This window comes from Dromiciops gliroides, chromosome 3 (genome assembly GCF_019393635.1).
Source record: "Dromiciops gliroides isolate mDroGli1 chromosome 3, mDroGli1.pri, whole genome shotgun sequence".
NCBI lineage: Eukaryota > Metazoa > Chordata > Mammalia > Microbiotheria > Microbiotheriidae > Dromiciops > Dromiciops gliroides.
This window is the reverse complement of record NC_057863.1, coordinates 314972441-314995242: the sequence shown is the minus strand read 5'-3', so window position 1 is coordinate 314995242 and position 22802 is coordinate 314972441. Positions and strand designations below refer to the sequence as shown.

General features: G+C 36.1%; 1 protein-coding gene and 1 non-coding gene across 14 annotated transcripts in view; one reads left to right on the top strand and one right to left on the bottom strand.

Annotated features, from left to right (window-relative positions):
- The window catches only part of BBX (BBX high mobility group box domain containing), a 379187-nt gene that overhangs the window by 209209 nt on the left and 147176 nt on the right, over nt 1-22802 (bottom strand). The gene's annotated exons all lie outside the window — the stretch shown is intronic.
- LOC122752436 lies at nt 87-209 on the top strand. The gene has a single exon (XR_006356175.1). It is a non-coding gene; the product is annotated as a U6atac minor spliceosomal RNA (small nuclear RNA).

The following is a 22802-nucleotide window of genomic DNA, read 5'->3' as shown; positions in this document are numbered from 1 at the left end:
TACTAGTTGGGTGACCTTGGGCAAGTCACTTAACCCTCATTGCCCCACCCCAAAAAGTAGTCTTGAGCATTTAAGAATACATAACGATGATATATGAAAAAATAGCAGGTTAGCATTCCCCTTGATAAAGATAAAATATGTCTAATTGATCTTTATAACACATATGATTTAGACATTTACACTTCTCTGTCATCTAACCAAGTTTTGTTTGTTGTTGTCTCTAAGAAAAATAAACACAAATACATTATGAAGTTCAATCCATTGCAGAATTTTAACAGAAAGAATTACTTGGCTCCCCACAGATGAAAAGCTTCTATTATGTGTATATGTTAACTGATCTTTTTCATCCTCTAGAGAGCTAGACGAAATGTAAAAATTAATTTATTAAAACAATAATTCTTTATGCTTCTAACAAATTAGACTTTATGAGGCTTACGAGGCTCCCTTTTCAGACTCTAAGGACACTATATATGAACACTCTGCTGAAGCAAGAATGGTGCAGATTTTTCTGTAGTGCTTTTGAAACACGTCTTAAATGAAATTAATAACATACTAAAGAAATTAATATTACAAAAGAAATTTCGATCACTGATAAATGAAAATATTAATGAGACTACTTAACAGGTCAAGCCTTTTACATTAATCAAAGACACAATATAAGAGCTGTTACATTATGCTCTCATATCACGAGAGTTATTATGTCAGGTAATTTCCTCTAGTTGTTCCTAATTTATAAACATAAAGAGTGTTTTCCTCCCCGCATTCCAGAGGAACTGAAAGTAAGCCTGTTTTCTTAGAGATATGATGCTAGTACCCACGTCTTTTTAGTCTTGGACTTGTAATACAATATGTTTTGTATAAATAAGTGTAAAACAGCACTTTTCCCATTATGTTGCCTAACCATTGAGTATTCACCTGGGTTGCTAGCCTATTGCTTGGCAGGTGTTACACTAGGAAATGGGGAGGGGAAACTGTTTTAACATTATCCCCTAAAAGTACAATTTTTTAAAAATTCCAAATCTAATTTTTATAAAAGTGGGCCATTTAAGATAAACCCCTCCAATCAAGAGGTTATATTGAAAAATCAGAGTTTTTCCCCCTTTCAATATGCATTTATTCATTTAACATATGCAAAAAAATCTGATACAAGGAGAGCACCATAGCAAAGAAAAGGTCCCCTCCAAGTACCAAGAGAAATTTAAGAGGGGACCGGTACTAATCAATACAGAGGAAAACAATTACTCCCACAGTGCAATCTTGTTCAAGTCACTGAATTTGCATCTTGGTTTCCCTATCTGTAATATAAAGGGATTGAACTAGATAGCCTAGAAGTTCCTTCCAAATGAAAGTAATTAACATATACAAAATGCTTTGCAAACCTTAAAGCACTACATAAATACTGTTGTTGTTAGGCTGTGATCTATATATACAAACATATTTACAGTAATCTTTTTTGTTTGATCAAAGAACTGGAAACAAAATGGGTATCATCAATTGTGAAATGATTAAACAAATTATGGTATATGGATATAATGGGATGTTATTGTGCCATAAGAAATGAAGAAAAAGGCATGGATTCAGAAAAAACTGTAAATGCCTAAGTGAATTGATTCAAAGTGAACTAAGCAGAACCAGGGAACAATTTGTACAATAACTAAACCATTATAAAGGAAAACAATTGTGAAACACTTAAGATCAACAATCAAAGCAATGACCATTCAAACCCAGAAGACTGATGATGAAGCATCCTTTCCCCTCTTAGCAGGGATGTGATAGACTGTTGGTGACCAATGTGTGAATGAATTTGTTTTGCTTGAGGATAAGGAAGAGAGTTTACAGGGGAGTTGCAGAGAAGAGTTATGGGGAAAAGAAGAGGAAAAATACTAGAGAAGTACACATAAAAAAAAGAAGAAAAGAAAGAAGGAGTGTCAATGGGAACACTTAAAATATAGAAGAGAACAGAAGACATTTCAGAAGAGGACAGTCAAGCAGAGTATGGTTGGCGCTATTGCATTAAATTTAATACTTATTTTAAAATATAAATAATCTAAAGGTAGAAGAGATTCATGGTTTTATATACAATCGTTTCTTCATCTTCTTTATAAATGTTCTCTCTTGAAATATGAGGACTACATTTTCACTTGGGTAGGTAGGCCATGGGAAGCTTCACAATAGAAAGTGGACCTTGATGGGAGGAACGTCAGCATGTCTACAGAGTCCATTTCACACAGGTAAATGGTAGATGAAAAGCAGGTAGAATGGAGAGGAAGGCAAAAATAGGGAAATGAAAGTAGTCCATTTAGGCTGGGGAAGCTGTATAAGGACTTAGGCAGTTTGGAAGCAGATTGTATAAGGCTTTTCAAGGTTTATTAGGAGCTAATAATTTATTTTATAGGCAATAGGGAGCCACTGAAGGTTTTTTAAATGGAGGAGTGACACACTTAATGTAGTACTCAGACAGCAAAGTGAAAAATTGACTGGGGAGGAGATGGACTGAAGGCAGGAAGTTAAAATCCTATTGTAGGGGGCAGCTAGGTGGCACAGTGGATAGAGCACTGGCCCTGGAGTCAGGAGGACCTGAGTTCAAATCCAGCCTCAGACACTTAACACTTACTAGCTGTGTGACCCTGGGCAAGTCACTTAACCCCAATTGCCTCACTAAAAAAAAAATTTTTTAAATAAAAATCCTATTGCCAAAGCAGACTCTACCCTAATTGAACCAAATACTCTACCCTAGATTGAACAAGGGTAGAATAGAAAAGAGTTAACATATGCTGTTTAGATAGACAGAGAGACAAACAGAGAGACAGACGGACATCTACATCTCTGTATCTATATAAAACAAGGAGGTAAAATGAACTACGCTCAGAAGCAGAATGAATGTATGAAGTGAGAAAGAGAGAGGAGTTAAAAGCTGGTCCCAGCGAAAAAATTACTGATGTAGTATCATAGATCCTGACCTGAAAGAAGCCTTAAAGAATCATCTGGTCCCAACCCTCATTTTACACATGAGGAAATGAGACCCAGGAAGATTAAGTGATTTGCCCAAGGTCACACTGCTAAGAAAAAAGCAAAGAAGAACTTAGTAGGTGTCAGGCACTTTATAAATATTATTTTATTTGACCCTCACATCATCAATAACTGGCTCAGGGTCATGGAGTAAGTTTTTGACGCCATATATGAAGTTGGGTCTCCCAGACTCCTGGCCCCCTGGTCCTATGCATTGTGACACCATGCTGCCTTGAGGACAGTCAATAGAAGAGCCAGCACTGCTTCAAATTCAGCACTCCTACTACTACCCCACAGGTCCCAACACAAAAATAGTAGTCTTAAAATGGATTTTATTTCAAAGTAGTTTTCGTAAAAACCAATGGCCAAAAGAAAATGCTCTGGGGCTTCAAACAGCAAAAGGTTTAGAAAAGGCCACTGGAAAACATCCCTCCTAGTCCAGTGGTTCAGGGGTCACCTAGCTGCCTACTACAACAGAAAGAGAAAAAAGGAGAAAAGAGCTATTTTCAAAGGCTGTCTGATTAGCATTTCCTTTTGCCCTTTCTGGCAGTGAACTTGTTAGCATTTGTATAACACATTAAGAATGGCTGGATAGTATTACAAACATTATCTCATTGGCTCTGACTAGGATCAAATGAGCCGATATTTATAAAGTGCTTAGCAGACTTCCTGACACATAGCAGGTGCTATATTAATGCTAGTTGTCATCATCACCATCATCCACGGAAACCTGACAAACTGTTTTCTTTTTGGAAAATGAACTGGGTAAGAACTGGGTTGGTGGTGAGTGGGGGGTAGAGTTTAGATGTACCTCCAGAGGATTCCAGATCAATACGTATTTTTTAAAATCAAGAGTATAAAAATATATTCTGATCATTTAGCTCTTTATTGAGGTTGTAATGTAAACTGATACACTATATCTTACTGCACTTTTGCCTATAATGCTTTCCTGTGTAGCTCTAGCTTAATTTTAAATATAAGGGGAAAGAAAAGAAATAATATTCAATAAAAGTTGATTTCCCTTCCATAATCTAGCTATGATCTCAGAAGACATTTTAGATTTCCAGTTTTAAAATATCAAACATATATCAAATGCTTTGCATGTAATTATTTTGATATAGTTTTCAGGTAGAAAGTGAGGTGGAGAATATGTTAACACTTTGTGGCGAGGCTGACAATTCCCCAAGCGTTTTTCCTTTCCCCTACTAGTATGATTCAGCATCATCAATGCTCCTGATCAGACTCTTCATTCCCTTTTTCCAATGCCAAGTAAGAATACTATAGAAACCCCACCAGAATTTACTGGTTTGGGAAAGGGTGCTTCTATGCCCTTTGAGGTCCCAGAGTATTTCCTGACACGCTACGTGACACCAATGGATTACTCCATATCGATCCTCGCCCAACTACCCCTTTACTTTGGGAGTATCTGCACTCACTAAAGCTGGTTTGGTTTATTCTTGCTGTAAGCTCCATGTTTCACTGTATAGGGCTTTTGGTATTCTGAACCTAAGTCTGAACTAAGTCTGTATTAAGACACAGAGAGAAAGAGATATGAGTCAAAGGAGCTTAGGAAAAGGCCGGTATCAACAATAAACAGGTTAAGAAGAATATTAAGGTGAGGGAACTGACAATTTCACATTGCACTGATATAATTTCTCAAGGGCAGGAGCAGTCTAAAAGTGCCTCAAACACTTATTAACTGCATGACCCTGGGCAAGTCAACTAACCTCTCTGTAATTTAATTTTGTTGTCTGTAAAATGAGTAGGGCTGAACTTGATTTCTCTGATCCCTTTTAGCTATAAATCTCTTCCTACATAAACCAGAGGCAGAGAAAAACACACAATGTGAAGTCTAGCTTAGATTTTATAAAGCACAATTTGTCATAGTATTTATTCAGACAGTGGTTAACTTTAAAGTTCTCTGTGAAATATCCCAAACATTAAGATGTATTTCTAAAGAGAGTCTGCTGATCTTATATTATCACCTCTTCAAATCACTCACCCCATTGCCTCAAACTTTTGCTTCTAATAACTCACGTTCTATAACTGACATTTACAGAGACCTTTCCTCAAAACAACTCAGTGGCTGTTCATGCAAGCATTATGTTCTCAGTTTTCAAGATAATGAAAGTTAGGCTGAGAGAGGTTATAACTTGCTCACAGTCACAGTACCTCTAAGTGTCTGGACCCAAATTCAAACTCATTGCACCTAACCCTACACTCCCACAAGTACTCTTACTGCATTGCATTACTGTCATGGATCAATAAAAGAGCTTCTAAGAAAGCATGATAATGAATGGAAGGACACAAAATCTACAGAGGAATTTCTGACTGTCCATTTGCTATTGATTAACATGTTATCAGAAGGGGAAAAAAAGTTATTGGGGCTGGATTAGGGTTGGCTTGCCTCAGGTTTTCAAATGATTCATTTCTCAATGACTCATTTTTTTTAGCCATAAAGATAGAAATGTGTTGTATGCTTCACTTTGTCTTAATTCCTAGGAACTAACAGAAACTCATTGGCTCCAAAAGTTCCCTTTCTGCTAAGGTTCTCCACAGCAATCAAATGTCAGTGCATCGTGTACAAGTCATGCATTAATGCATTACTTCTTGTAAATATCCATGTTTTCTCCAGAGAAATATTCCCATGATCTCCCTGTAAAAAAAAAAAAAAAGTACTTTCCTTCTGGAGGAAATCAACAATATTTTTAACAATAACAAAAAGGTACCTTTGGTGCATATTTTCCAGGAAAAAAGCAAAAACAGACACAATTAGAATATACAGAACACCTTATATGATTGTGCATCTTGCTTTACAAGCAGGAAAGCAAAGGTCTACCCTGCCCTCTAGTGACTAAGTTTTTACAACTACCTAATTTTTTTTTTAGCAATTCCACTTTATAAAATAAAATATATACACATGTGCATATGCCCTTGTAATTGTTATTTTTAAATGTTTCAATAATTAATATCAACTGATGATACGAGTTAACAATTAGTTGTCACAGAAAACTGTTTCAACCAAACCATGCCAGACATAAGATCACACAGATTTTCTCCATAACACCTTCACATTTTTTAATTTTCCTGTAATTAACAGCAGGAACAACCAAGTTAGAAGGATTAACAAATGACTACTTCCCCTTTTAAAGTTTCCTCTCTTACAGCATTCTTTTCAAAATATTGAACTTCTTACACGTGTCTATATTTATAGACATAGAACAACATTGAAAAATTTGGATTCCAACAATGATTAAACAAGAGTCCAGTGGACTAAATAGGAATCTACTACTCACCTCCTCACAAAGAGGTGATGAACTCAGAGTACAGAATCAGACTTACATTTTTGGACATGGCCAACATGGAAATTTGTTGTCCTTGACTATGTATATTTTACTTGCAAGAGGGTTTTTCCCCCATTTTTCAATGGGAAGAGGAAAGAGATGGAAAGGAGAAAAAATAAATAATTGTTAATTGGAAAAAAGAAAAACCTAAAGTATGAGGGGGAAAATGTAATTTAACTCTTAAAAAAATCTGACATGGGGTGATCTTAGGGTTCCCCCAAGAAGTCTCCCCACCTCCTTGTAAAGGCCTAAAATTCCATTAACATCAAAGTCTCATTCCATAATTAGAGATAAGAGGTTTAAAATGAATTTTCAGTTTGAGATGACACATTAAAATTAGTGTATGTTAAAATGTTATCAGTCAATCAGAGTAAATGTCTTGCTGGGGAACGAGTTGATGAGGTACAGAGATTATTAGACTCTTGAACTGATGTGAAAAGACCTGGAAAGGTACAGAAACAGATAGTAAGGGATGCAGAAAACATTTCTCTGACTGCACAACTTTACATAAGAGTTGGCCCTTTGGAAACAAACAAAAACTTTGAATAAACCTATTTTTTTTTAATATCCAAAGAGATGCATGAAGCTAGACCTATGATTAATGAAGGTTTGGAGATTTTCTAAAGTAGAGTTCCTTATAAAGAGGCCTTCATTCCCATAGAATCCCATAACTGAAAAATCACTGTACTTATTTTTGAAGAGGTGGCAATGACATGTACATCAATTAATCATCTCCTACTCTGTCAACTATAATCCATATTAGGGCTAAAGGTGAGCCAATCAAAAAAATACACCTAGCCGAGCAACAGTGACTTTTATATTGCAGACAGCTAAATATCTGCTGTGTTAAATTGCTGAGAAATTGAAAAGAAAGGTTCATCCAGCATGCTGGTAAAAATCATTGAATATACTACAGCTTGAGAAAGTATGAGGCAAGGATTCTTAACCATTTTGGTATAAAATATTCCTCTGGTTGTCTGGTAAAACCAATGGATGGAGCCCTTCTCAGAATATTTTTTTAAATTTATAATTAAATAAAATGCTAAATTTAATTAGAAGTTCATGAAAATAAAAATATTTACACCCATGTTTACAAACATCCTCCTCCGCCAAGTCTATCCACAGACCCTTTGTCCTTAAACTTCAGACGAAAAACCCCTGGCATGATGTAGAGAAAGCAAACTAATCTATACTTTTAGACCATCATAAAATAGCAGTTTAAAGACTGGAAAACATTTCATATCAGTTGATCTTTATAATAATCCTGTGAGTTGGGTGCTATTATTATCTTCATTTTGCAAATAAGGAAACAGAGGCTGACGGAAATTAAATAACTTAACCTGTAAGTATCTGAGGGAAGATTTGAACTCAGATCTTCCTAAGTCTAGCACTCTTTTCACTATACCAAGGCTGCCGCATTCAGAGCTGCTACTTCATTATAGACAACATTTGAGGTGACAAGCCCTAAAGGGAACTAGACGCCATTATAGACTGTTCTCCAAAGACAACATCCCATTGTGTGGCTTTGGTCAAAAAGCCAGAAAAATGTCAGTCAACACATCAGGAATGGTATTATAAGCAAAAATGAAAACTTAGCAGTCTTGTACAAAATAATTGCTTTGTCCTACATTACAGGACCCAGCTTCAGTTCACTCGTCTGTCACAACAAATATAACAGAACCAGGGAAAGTGTAGAGAGAGGCAAATGAAATAATCATTGTGGGCCAGAGTATACTGGGGGAGGGTCATATGAAAACTATAAAAGGCTTAATGCTCTGCAGAGTGAAAGACGAGAGAGACTTAGGATCTGATACTCAATAAAATCTCAAAGGGAAATCAGTGAACACAGTCTTATTCATCAAATCATTCTAAACCAGACCTAGATAGCCCCATAAGGCTTGAAACATGTCAATTTTGGATAAAATGAAGTACCAATTTAGGTAATAGGAAGACTTTGGAATTTATTTCACAAGGCTGAAAACATAGCATCAAATAAAAAATCATATAATTTCATGAAAGACCCATATTGAGAAGGGTTATGTTTTATGGGTAGATCTCTAATCTTTGAGATTTGTTAGTTTGTTTTAAGTCTAGATTTGTGAATACATTGATGTAGGGAACTCCCTGGGAAGCAACTGACTTTACCAATTCAGACTGACAACATACACTCATAACGAGCTGTCCTGAACAGGGACAGGTATGAGGAATTGCCCAAGATCACACAGCCAGTGTCTGTGTCAGAGGTAGGACACGAACTCAGGTTTTTCTAATTCCCAGCGTGAATAAGGCTGACTCTCCTTATGCCAAGCTAACTCTCTTTGACATCAAGGAAGAAATCCATGCTCCACATAACCAGACCATTTTATACCACTGTCAGAGAAAGAACAATGGTTTCTGCTGATCACATGTCTAACTGGTATAACAATTCTGATGGGCTTATTTTTTTTTTGAACCAGACCTGTCAATGATGTAGATCACCCCCTAGAGAAGAAAAATTCATACTTTGAGAAAGTTTCTTTGGGAGAGATTAAATGATTCAAAGTCACATGGATAGTAGCTGTCAGAGAACTTTTACCTAGGTATTTTACATAGTCATGGGATCTCTGGTTCATAGAGTTACTGTATCAGATTTAGAACTTCAAGAAACCTTGAACGTCATTTGTCTAACACCCTTATTTTACCAATTAGTTAACCAAGGACCAGAGATATTAAGTAACTGGTCCAAAATCACATGGCTATGAAGTCTCAAAGCAAGGATTTGAACACAATTCATTATAGTAGATACACAGAGCAATCTTTACATTGTGCTAACCTGCCCCCTCTGCATGATTCACCATACTTTTATCACTTATAAGTGATTTAGGTAAAAATTCACATTTTGAAAGCAGTAACTACTTCTCTATGTACAGAACCCCTGCCACCACTCCCCTTTTAGAGCAATTCATTCTTATGAAAACAATGATTCATGAAATCATTGTTGTTGATAATTTCAAGTAGTTTTTAATTGATTCTCTAGGATTTTCTAACTATAAAATCATATCATCTACAAAGAGTAACAATTTTGTTTCCTCATTACCTATTCTAATTCCTTTAATTTATCTTTCTTCTCATAGCTATAGCTAACATTTCTAGTACAATATTAAATGATGGAGGTGATAATGGGCATTCTTGCTCATGAAATCATTATGGAACTCAAAAAGGAGAAAAGTTTGGTTTTCCAGTTTATGAGTGACTGGAAGAGGAAGGTAAAAGTTAAGAGTTGCATAATTACACATTTTAAAAGTCTCCTACACTGACCTGATTAGAATAATTCATATAATTTTAATTTGAAACCTATGTCACTTATAAAAGTTCAATATTACATATGGTTATGTTAAAAGTACATTTGGATAAAGCACTGGCCTTGAATTCAGGAGGACCTGAGTTCAAATCCAGCCTGAGACACTTGACACTTACTAGCTGTGTGACCTTGGGCAAGTCACTTAACCCTTACTGCCCCCCTCCTCCAAAGTACATTTGGCAAACTTAGTTGGAATATATGTATATGAGCTTCCTGTTCCTTCTATCCCCTTTAATAAAGATGGAGGGGAGTTAAGGTGCTACTTAAATTACTTAGAATACATGGCATTTAAGAATGTAAAAAATGGGGGGCAGTTAGGTGACACAGTGGATAAACCACCGACCCTGGATTCAGGAGTACCTGAATTCAAACCCAGCCTCAGACACTTGAGATTTACTAGCTGTGTGACCCTAAGCAAGTAACTTTAACTCTCATTGCCCCAGCAAAAGCAAAAAACTAAACTAAACTAAACAAACAAAAAAAACCCTAAAGAATGTGAAAAATGAAGCACTAAAAGCCTACCACCTTTGGAAGTTTCTTGATAAGCCAGGAGTTGTAGAACTGACAGACCAATATACTCTTCAGAAAACCTGCCTGGGTCAAATAGAAGGAAGTATTCTGAGGAATGAGACTGAATTCTCATTGTGGGTCAAATGGGGACAGTCAAATGAGAAGGGTCTACTGGTTCAGTGCCTTCATGGAGCATAAGGATATTCAGCTAGGAACTTCTAGCTTGGAAGAGGAAAGTATAATTGGATTCTACCTAGTACATGCTAGGTAGTATTTTTAAAAATGATCATTCATTTTATTAATTACTTCTAGATTTATATATTTCCTTGTTTAAAAAATAATCCCTAGAAATATGAGGTATTGTACTTTGTGGATTTGTTGGCAAAGGGAGAGAGCAACATGGGATAGACACTCTAACCAGCGGTGGCCAAAGCAAAAGGCAGACTGAGGGGGTGGAGAGTTGAGAGAGAAAAGAACAAGTTATCAGAGATCACTACCCCATATTTCTGGGCCTATGAAGTGAAATTGGTTCAGTGTCCAAGATAATCAGGTTTTAGAGACTAGCAAGGTTTAGTTTGTATTAAGGCTAGAATATGAAAACATGCTGCTACTTATTTCACTGCAAAAATACACTTTAGACATAATTTCAAATTTTACAATAGCAATAGCTAGTATTTATATAATGGTTTAAGGTTTGTATAGCACCTTACAAATATTCTCATTTTATTCTCACTACAATTCCGGGAGGTGGGTGCTATTATTATACCTATTTACAGTTGAGGAAACTGAGGCACACAGAGGTTTAAATGACTTGCCCAGGATCACACAGTTAGTAAGTGACTGAAGCTAGATTTGAATCAGGTCCTCTTGACTCTGGATCCAAAGCGAGTGACCCATCCAAATTCAAATCAGAAAGCAAACTGTGTTTAATATCTTATTCAACAGTATCTGTTTTCTTGCACTGAATTATGATGAAAGATTTGAAATGAAAGCATTAAGAAATATGAAGATATGTATAATATTATGGAGATATTTTCAGTTTTGTATTCTAATTGTATTATACAAATTAGCGGGGAAATGGTATAATGAAAAGCACTAGACTTGGTGTAAGGGAGTTAACTCCTCAGCATTTTATCTGTGAAGAGGGAACAAGCTACGGGACCCTAGCAAACGTGAAGGCCCAAGTCTCGGCAGGTACATTCTATCTTGAGACAGATTAGTAAAATTTGATGCCACATAGTCTAAATGCTGGATGACAGTGTTGAAAATAAACCTTTTAATTATCATTTTTTCAAGTAATACATCTTGCTAATAAATCCTAGAAATACATGGACCTTGGCCAAGTCTTTTCTACTAACATTCTACAAATCCCTAGGCCAAGGGAGCAGTCCCTCATAAAAAGTTGATTTCTGTGAGATATTCAAGTTTTAAGCAGGAAACTGAATCCAGAGCAATCCCTTAATGGTTTATTTTTATTAAAATATAACTTGGGGTACTTGAGAAAAATCTACAAATTACATAAATCTGTTGTTTAAGTTAGATTAAGCAATTTTTTAGGGTATCAGTTCTTGATCTGCTGGCTTTAGGAAGTTAAACAAATTTTCTCTTAGAAAATAGAGATTGGGGCAACTAGATGGCACAGTGGATAGAGTACCAGCCCTGGAGTCAGGAGGTACTGAGTTCAAATTTGACCTCAGACACCTGACACTTACCAGCTGTGTGACCCTGGGCAAGTCACTTAAACCCAACTACTTCACCAAAAAAGAGGGGGGAAAAGAAAAATTAAGAAAGAAAGGAAGGAAGGAAGGAAGGAAGGAAGGAAGGAAGGAAGGAAGGAAGGAAGGAAGGAAGGAAGGAAGGAAGGAAGGAAGGAAGGAAGAAAGAAAGAAAGAAAGAAAGAAAGAAAGAAAGAAAGAAAGAAAGAAAGAAAGAAAGAAAGAAAGAAAGAAAGAAAGAAAGAAAGAAAGAAAGAAAGAAAGAAAGGACGAACAAGAAAAAGGAAGGAAGGAAAGAAGAAAGAAAGATAGATTTATGTTTCATTGGAAGATTCACATTTATTCCATAGTATAAAAATATAGCTGTTTTCAGTTTTTTGCAGTAAAGCACCATTTCTAACCCCAGACTGAGCCACTGATTGCCCAAGGCAGTGAGTAGAACACCTTCAAAGAGTGGCAGATGCTACATGTGTTCTAAAAAGACCCTAGTTACTTAGAATCTTTTCCTTAATAATTAGTGAACCATTAGGTGAGGGGACATTTATTATGGAGCTAATTCCAAATTTCTAGCTACAACTACAGTTACCTTTACTGATTTTTTAAAATGTAAATGAAGGATTCTTTACAATGCCCAAACTCAGAAGAAAAAAAATCAACTTCTCTGGTTTATGCATAGAGACTAGACATCTGTGATTTCATAAGTATAGGAAACTCCCAAGGGAGGAAGAAAAAACTCCCTACATTAATTCAGGTGAGCACTTTCCCTACAAGTTAGGCAATGTTTTGCTGTTGTTGGGTCATTTCAGTCATGAATGACTCTTCATGACCCCATTTTTGGTTTTTCTTGGATGAAATACTGCTGTGCTTTGCTATTTCCTTCTCTAACTCACTTTATAAATGAGAAACTAAGGCAAACAGGGTTAAAGTGACTTGCCCAGGGTCACACAACTCGTACGTGTCTAGGGTTGGATTTGAACTTAGGAAGAGAAATCTTCCTGATCCCAAGTCCAGTGCTTTATCATCTGCTCCACCTAGCTTCCCTATTAGATAAGGTAACAATGATTTATTAAGTGCTAGTTGTGTTTGACAACTGACTAGAGCACAAAGAAAACTACCTGTACCAACCAACACAGGACCAAACCTTCTCAGGTAGATGTTTCAGTAGATTGAAAACTGGGCCTAGAATTCAAGGAAAACCTGAGTTCAAATCCAGCTTTGGACAAGTCATTTAACATATGTTACAAGGGGCAACTAGGTGGCGCAGTGGATAGAGCACCGGCCCTGGAGTCAGGAATACCTGAGTTCAAATCCGGCCTCAGACACTTAACACTTACTAGCTGTGTGACCCTGGGCAAGTCACTTAACCCCAATTGCCTCACTAAAAAAAAAAAAAAAAAAAAATTAAAAAAAAAACATATGTTACAATAATATTTGGAAATACTGGGTACCTAGCAGGCACTATATAAATGCTATTATAAATTATTATTAATAAATTTTTTTAATCAAATTGCCTATAGCCCTAAAAGACTTAAGTAAATTACTCAGAGCTATACAGCCACCGTGTGTCACAGGCTGAACTAGAATGCAAGTCTTAAGTGGTTCTAAGGTGAGCCTCTCTCTACCACCCCATGCTGCCTCTGATTTAAAGAACTTCTGACAAACACGTGGATCGATGGAATCAATGTAGATTTATATTAAATATGCAAGTCCCATGGAATCAGCCAGAAGTAAAGAAATGGGAATTCAGAAAGTATTTTAATATAGAGCTGCTTAAATGAGTATGCCAAAATTGTATGGTTTGAAAATTCATTTAACTAACTTCTTACAGAGGTTGTGAGGGAGGATTAAAAAAAAAAAGAAAGAAAAGAAAAGAAAAGAAAAGAAAAGAAAAGAAAAGAAAAGAAAAGAAAAGAAAAGAAAAGAAAAGAAAAGAAAAGAAAAGAAAAGAAAAGAAAAGAAAAAGAAATGGCAAGATGCACCATGAAAGAAGTGTTATGTGTTATTTTATTACTGTGGGTGTTAAAGTTTTTCTACTCCAATATGCTTTGATAATTATAATACTAACCACCAATAGAAAAACAGAATTTAGGGCACTCATTTGAATGCAATTACTCTAATACATAATGGAGAAGTAGCTTAAATATTTTTCCTCTTATTACTGAAGCCAGCCTAAGATATTATTTCTAGATAATGAACTTTCTAATTAGTAGGTCTGACCATACTACTGGAAAGAAAGAAGAGAAGGAACTGTTCAATTTAAGAGATCCATTAAATGTAGCTACAAGAATGTGGAGTAGATTTTGGATGATTCTAAATCAGTCTCTGATGCTAACTAAGCATGGGAAAGTCACTTAATCTCTCTCAGCCTTACCTTCTCCATCCATAAACTTCAAATAAAACCTCTCTGTAATGTTACAAGGCAGCAAGTGTTCAATTTGAAGTCACAAAGACCTGAATTCAAATCCTGTAAGACACAGCTGTGTAAGCCTAGAAATGCCACTTAGCTGTTCTTAGCCTCGGTTTCCTCATCTGTAAAGTGGGAATAATAATAGTACCTTTCTCGTGGGTTGTTATACAGATAAAATATTTGTAAAGCATTTACATTAATGTTAGATATTAAGCATCAAACAAGATAATATTTGACTTTATGAATTCCTAGGTGTGGGTACTCCCTCCAACAATGACATTTACAAAACATACAACTTAAAAGTTTCAGTCAGTTGCCTGAGAATGGGAAAAAAAAATCACATAAGATAAGTATCAGAGACTGAATTAAAACCCAGGTTTTCTGATCTTAAGTGAAGTACTATTTCCAACATCCATAAAAAAAAACTGTGAATTATGAATGAAAATTGAACCATACTGTTTCTACTTTTGGACTGTTTTTTTTTTTTCCTTTTTTCTTTTGAGGTTTTTCCCTTGTGCTCTGATTCTTTTTTCACAAGATGACTAATGTAGAAATATGTTTAATGTGATTGTACATATACAACCTACATCAGACTGCTTTCCGTCTTGGGGAGGAGGGAGGGGAAGAAGGGTGGAAGAAAAAAAAATTTGGAACTAAAAATCCTGTGAAAAAAAATGTTGAAAATTATCCTTATATGTAACTGGAAAATAATAAAATACTTTAAAAAAAAAAAAAAGACTGTTGATCCTAGAGTCACAGGAGAAGCTGGATTCAAATCCTGCTCTCGACACTGACGAGCAGTGTGACCCTTGGCAAATCACTTAACTGTCTCTAAGACTCAGTTTCCTCCTCTGTAAAATGAGTGTAATAAAAGCACTGAATTGAAAGAATTCTTGTAAGGCTCAAACAGATAGAAAGAGTTTTGTAAATCTTATAACTCTATATAAACACTAACTATTATTACCACTAAAAAATTAGGAGACCCATGTTCTAGTCTTTACTATTTATTTTAAAGTAAATTATAGTCTTATTGAGTAAAAAACTGGGCTAGATGAGTCTCCATTCTCCCTTTTCACCTTTAAAAGTCTATGATCAGGTCAGCTAGGTGGCGCAGTGGATAAAGCACCAGCCCTGGATTCAGGAGGATCTGAGTTCAAATTCAACCTCAGATACTTGCCACTTACTAGCTGTGTGACCCTGGGCAAGTCACTTAACCTTCACTGCCCCCCACCCCAAAAAAAAGTCTACAATCAATGTTTATGATGTGTTCAGTCATTTTTCAGTAGCATCTGACTCCATGGCTCCATTTGGAATTTTCTTGGCAAAAACACTGGAGTAGTTTGTCATTTTTTTCTCCAATTCGTTTGACAGATGAGGAAACTGAAGCAAAGAAGGATTAAGTGACTTGCCCAGGGTCACACGGTTGGCAAGTGTCTGAGGCAAGATTTTAATTCTGGAAGATGAGTCTTCCTGACTCTAGGCTTGGGCACTCTGTCCAATGCATCATTTAGCTGACCCTATAATCAGTAATATAGATTAAAAACAGCAGAAGTTGAATGGTAAAATTGGTTTTTCTTGCTAATTTCCCTGTACCTAGATAGAGAACACTCACCCATCTGCAGAAAAACAATCTCATTTTTTGTGTTAGACAGAACCTCAAAAGTCATTTGGGCCAACCTAGACTTGAATAAAAGAATTGTCCTTTACAACAACATACCTGACAAATTTCCATCTAACCTTAGCTTAAAGACCTCAAAAGAATGAATATGTGTGTAGGGATCCTGGAGGAGGATAAATCCAACTTTTAGGAAGGTTTTTTTTTTTTTGGTTTGGTTTGGTTTTGATATCACACCTAAACTTGCTGTTTTGCAACTTTATGAAAAGCTTAGTATAAAGGCTTCCCCTTGGGGGAAAAATATTAAAGACTGGAGACTAAATTTTCAGTCAACAAGCATTTATCAAGTGCCTACTATGTGCAAGCCACTGAGCACAGTGGTAAGCATACAAAGAAAAGTAAACAAGATCCCTATGCTCAGATGTGTCCTCTTCTAGTGGAGGAGACAACACTCAAATAACTGTACACACAAGATATTTGCAGAATATATTCAATAGATCCAAGGAATATACAATAAAGGACTATTCTAACCACTAAGTAAGTAGCACAGTGGATAGAATGCAAAGTCAGGAAAACTAGAGTCAGGAATACTTCAGTTCAATTAAGTACTAGCTATGTGATCCTGGGTAAGTTATTTTGCATTCATTTGCCTCAGTTTCCTCAACTGTAAAATGGGGATAATAATAGCACCTACCTTCCAGGGTTGTTGTATCAAATGAGATAATTGTAAAATACTTAGCACATATTACGTGCTATTAGCTATTATTATTATTATGTTTTAAGTAATTCTACCAGCCACTGTAGAATTCACAAACTAGTATCAGGATGATTGCACTTACATAATCTATATCAAACTGCTTACTGTCTTAGGAAGGAGGGAGAGAAGGTTGAGAGAAAATTTGAAACTCAGAATTTTATTTTAAAAATTAATGTTAAAAATTGTTTTATGCGTAATTGGAAAAAATAAAATACTATTTAAAAGAAAAAACCTAGTACCAAGGGAAAAAATCCACAACAAAAGCTACTTCATGTTTAGGAACTAGTGGACTTCTGACATCTCTGCTTCAAGTATCAATTTTTTTTCTTTCCATATGTTTACTAAAACCTGAAGCATAGTCTGCTTTTTTAAACTTGAATTTATAATGTAAATAAAAGAACCCAGACTGCAACAATGCCAGTTGACTTGACAGGTTATAATAAAAAAAAAAACCAGCACCCAAACAACAAAAACAACAACAAAACACAAAGATAGGAACCCCATGCCTTGCTTCCTAACCTAATTTTCAAATGTGCATTTATTTCTTAGGTAACAACGGACCTGCTTTAGAAGGGGAGTAGATCTTTGAAAGCTGACCTTTTGTTTTTTTGTGTTTTTTTTTTAAAGTCTTCCTTTGAAATTCTTATAGTTAATTCCAAAAGTTTTGAAGCACTCATTTACATTTATCTAATGGCACAGGAAATAGTAATTAAATAAATTAGAGGTAATAGACATTATTAAAGTATCAGAAAGGAAGTAGTTAATGAAACAGGGTACTCCCAATCTCCAGATTTCTTGGTTGTAAATTAAGCAGCCCTGGAAGTTTGATTTTGCTCTTTAAGCTCAGTGAATTAGTCTACCAAAAAAAGGGGGGGAGGGGGAGTAGAAAATTCATACTTTTGAAGAATCTTGATCATACTCATAAAGGAAGTTTAAAGAATTATTGAAATTTTCAGTGAATAGATCCAGTGAGAATCTGCTTCATTAACTCTCCAGAATTAGTATTTATACAGAAGGGTTTGGGGAGGGGGAAGGGAGACAGATAAGTTTTTAGAAATAACATATATATTTTGATCCATTCACAGATTTAGCCCTCAAAGAAACCTCAGCGGTCACCTAATCCAAACCACCCATTTTACACATAAGTACATATCAAGGTAATGAGAGGTTAGATGACTTTCCAGAGATGACACAGCTGGGTTTCAAAACCAGGTTCTCTAACTTCAAATGTGGGCCCCTCTTCTATTAATTGTGGAAGTTCAGTAGAAGCAGTCTCTGAAGCACTGAGATCATCAGGAAAATGTCAAAATACTGAGAGATCTCGAACTCCGTAGCAAATCTTTTATTATTTATAGAGGTAGGGGGCAGCTAGGTGGCGCAGTGGATAAAGCACTGGCCCTGGATTCAGGAGGACCTGAGTTCAAATCCAGCCTCAGACACTTAACACTTACTAGCTGTGTGACCCTGGGCAAGTCACTTAACCCCCATTGCCCTGCAAAAAAACAAAAAAAAAAAGAAATAGAAGCAAGCATATGTATAATAATAAATAATTAAAAAATTATTTATAGAGGTATCCAAACTGGCCAGGTTCACTACATTCATCAGGAAAGACCTCATCTTCCATAGTGGGTGGCAGGTGACTGAAAGATGGACATCTTGACAATGTCCTTCCAATAATGACAAAATCACCTTTATTCTTCAATGGGTGATAAAGAAAAGTGATTACAGGCAGGAAGAGAAAAAAAATTCTCTTGCTTAGGGGAATACTGCATTGCCCTCCAGTTCCACTAACCTTGGCCAAGTTTCTGTTTTGGGTTTTTATTTTAATCTTTTTTCAAGCTACTTTAAATCAGATGCATTGGCCTTTTCTTATCCCCCATTGTTTGTTCATTAATTCAACAAATAGTTTATTGCTTTTGACACTGCTGACTACCCATCCCATCCCTCCTTGAACACTTCACCTTTGACTTGTCCACAAGATTCAAATCATTCCTCACTGTTCTCTGTCCTGCCACTCTCTTCCTGATCACTTCTATGCTTTTTCCTGGCTCTCTTCTTCTTCATGAATTCTAAATGTTGTCATTCTTTTGCATTCTCGGCCCTCTTTCTTCCTTTATCCTCTCCCTGGTTGATTTAATGCACACCCATTGTTTCTGCTATCATCTTGATATGTATAACTCCTAAGTCTGTGGTTCACAGGACCATAAAGCTGGAAAGACCCTTAGTAGTCAATGATTTCATCCCCTTTATTTTACATATATGGGGAAAATGAAACTCAAAGAGGCTCAAGGTCCAGGGTCACAAAGCAGGACGTATGATTCAAACTCAGATCTTCCTGATAGTTCAAGTACCATATTTTCAGTAATTTGTTGTTCACCTCCCTTACTGTTCTGCCAGCACCTTATAGGCTAAAAGTTGAAAAACTGAACTCATCATCATAACCCCAAATGTGCTTTTCTTTTGATTTCCTGGTTTCTCTTCATAATGCCATCATCCTCCCTATTACCTAGATTTCAATCCTCAGTGTAAAAGTCACCTTTGATTCTTGCCTTTCTCTCAATCCCCACACCTAATCAACTTCCAAACACCTTAGATTCTACCTCAACAAATACAAATGTCTTGATTCTCTTTCTTGTAGGTAGCTTTTCCTTTTGTCAAACTGTATATGGCATGGGATTCACCGTATCCTCAATCTTGTGATCACACCTGTGGTAGAGATAATTCCATTTCCTAGTCTTTCCTTATGAGACATAAATTTGTTTATATAGTTGTTGACACTAACAGCTTCTCTCTAAAGCATACTTATGGTGACGTGACTACCTCATCATATATTTTCAGTAGTGACTTGCCTACTGCCAATAAATAAATTTAACATTTCTTCACATGGGATTCAAGCTTCTTCTCAATTTGGCTCCACTGTAAACTTTTTTTTTTTTTTTTAGTGAAGCAATTGGGGTTAAGTGACTTGCCCAGGGTCACAGAGCTAGTAAGTGTTAAGTGTCTGAGGCCGGATTTGAACTCAGGTCCTCCTGAATCCAGGGCTGGTGCTCTATCCACTGCGCCACCTAGTTGCCCCCATTGTAAACTTTTGAGCCTAAAAATAACATTATTTGCTTTTCCCATTCCCCAAATATTATTAATACTTTCCTACCCCTATACATGTTGCCTCTGCCTGGAAGGACAAATCCCCTTTAACTCTATTTATTCAATGTCTACCCATTCTTTTTTTTTTTTTTTTGGAGGGGCAATGAGGGTTAAGTGACTTGCCCAGGGTCACACAACTAGTAAGTGTCAAGTGTCTGAGGCTGGATTTTGAACTCAGGTTCTCCTGAATCCAGGGCTGGTGCTTTATCCACTGCACCAGCAGCTGTCCCTCTACCCATTCTTGAAAGCTCAATTTAAGCAAAAGCAATAGAATGACTATTCTAAAAGTCCCACAGAACATCATATACCCTTTATTGCACTTTCATGTTCTATTTTCTATTATAGTTATTTGTCACAGATTTCTATTATAGTCATGTAGTCTTAGATTTCTTATCTTGCATTAAATTGTAAGCTCCCAGTAGGTTCCAATTGAACCAGAGTTCCTCTCTGAATCTCTTAAAACATCTAGCCTTGGGCCTTTCATGGAACTAGTGCTAAATAAATATTTGTCAAGTTAATCCAAGATATAGATGTTTATAAATATCTCTTTTGAAGGATATTGCAAGACTGTATTAATATTGTAGTACTTTGATGACTCTTTGATATCTGCTTCATCCTCTTCAAAGTAGACCCAGTGGCCATACTTTATGATGCCTACGATATTGATCATACAATATTTGAATTATTATAGCATGCATGGCATTGTGCTAGGAGTTAATGATAAAATTTAACAGAACAAATTCAGAGAATCAAATATTTTTGGTACATAGTTTCCTAATATAGCCTCAAAGTTCTCTGTAGGTGTCTTCATTTTCCAGGAACTTGTTATTGCAGGTGTTTTGGCCTGCCTAGAACTTAGGAACTTATATGCTTGTTCTCCCAATGTCTGTTACTAGTTCAAATAATAAAGCAACTGCTTTCCCATTCACTGGATACTTTTCCCTAGAAAGTGTCCAATGGGGCAGCTAGGTGGCACAGTGGATAAAGCACTGGCCCTGGAGTCAGGAGTACCTGAGTTCAAATCTGGCCTCAGACACTTAACACTTACTAGCTGTGTGACCCTGGGCAACTCACTTAAGCCCAATTACCTCACTAAAAAAAAAAAAGAGAGATAGAAAGTATCCAATGATACAAATGCCTTCAGATGGATTTGATTAGTAAAAGACTTGTCTTATTCTTAATGTACTTACATTTGGTCATTTAAAAGAAAACTATGGGGGGCAGCTAGGTGGCGCAGTGGATAAAGCACTGGCCCTGGATTCAGGAGGACCTGAGTTCAAATCTGGCATCGGACACTTGACACTTACTAGCTGTGTGACCCTGGGCAAGTCACTTAACCCCCATTGCCCCGCAAAAACAAAAACGAAAAAAAAAAAGAAAAAGAAAACTATGTACTCTGAAAACCCTTAATAAATCCAGCCCCCATGGATTCAATTGTCAATCTATTTGCTGATGATTTTCATATCTATCAAGCCCTAACCTCACATCTCCTACAGTCCATTAAACATCTTTAACTAGAGGGACTATAGAAATCTTAAAACTCATTATGTCCAAAACTGAATTCATTTTCTTTCCCCTTCAAACCTTCTCTTCTTAACTTCCATGTTAGTATCAGGGGGTACCATCATCCTCTCCCAGTCACCCAGGCTCATAACTTAGGTGTCATCCTTGACTACTCACTCTTTCTAATAACCTTTCCTATCCAATCAATCACAAAGGTCTATCTTTTCTTCCTTTGTTAATATCCCTCATATACGCTGCCCTTTATTCCTCTAATATTGCCACCTCTCTGATGCAGACACTCATCCATCCATTCCCAGACAATTGCAGTAGTTTTATCCTTGGTCTCCTTGTTTCAAGTCTCTCCCTACACTACAATCCATCCTCCACTCAACTATCTTTCTAAGCACAAATCTATCCACGCCTCAATGTTAGTGCAATTATCCCTCTGAGATCATCTCAAATTATATCTTGTTTGTACCCAGTAGTCTGCATGTTTTCTCCCCCATGAGCTCCTTGAAAGCAGGGCCTCTTTTTGTTTTTCTTTGTATCCCCAGAACTTAGAACATTGTCTGCCACATAGTAGGTGTTTAATAAATGCTTGTTCTCTTCTATGCCTTCCTTTATTGATTGACTGAACTGTTTGATGAGGGAAAAGCCAAGAAGTCTTAAAATTGCGTTCTTGCATATTTATTCTTCACTTTCATTTCTTCTTGCACAGATAGGTTCAAAGCTCTCAATTTAGATACAAATCTAATTTTTCTCTTCATATGTCCTCACTTCACAAATGGTTCTTTCATTCACATATTTGATGAATCTCTATTCAATTGACATTTGATTTCAAAATGGAAGTTATTCTTTCAAGCTTTGGCTTATGCCACAATTGAAATAAATCATTTCCCACACTTGTAATATGCAAGATAGAAGATTCTGGTGATTAATTCCAGTGATAAAAACTAACTCCTAGCTTACTAAACAATTTACTGAACCAAGGAACCTTATCATTTCTTAAATCATAATGCTTTTTAAAAGAATTTTAAGTCATTTTTATTTTTTGTGGGGCAAGGAGGGTTAAGTGACTTGCCCAGGGTCACACAGCTAGCAACTGTCAAATTTGAACTCAAGTCCTCCTGAATCCAGGGCCAGTGTTTTATCCACTGTGCTACTTAGCTGCCCTCTAATTCATTCTTTTAAAAATATTTTATGCTTTTACAAAATTTTTAGTCATTAGAAAATGTATACAGCTTTTTCTACTAAATCAAAGCAGGCAACCAGATGCTAGTTTGGCTTTTTAATGAATATATTAGAAACTATATCTTCATTAATTCCTATATTCATGCAACATGTGTTTCTAGTCCACCCAAACTTTTACAACAAATTTAATTTTCTTCATAAGCCATAATACTCATATTGTCCTTGTGGATTAGCAAATAAAGACTTTGATTTAATTTTTAAATATTT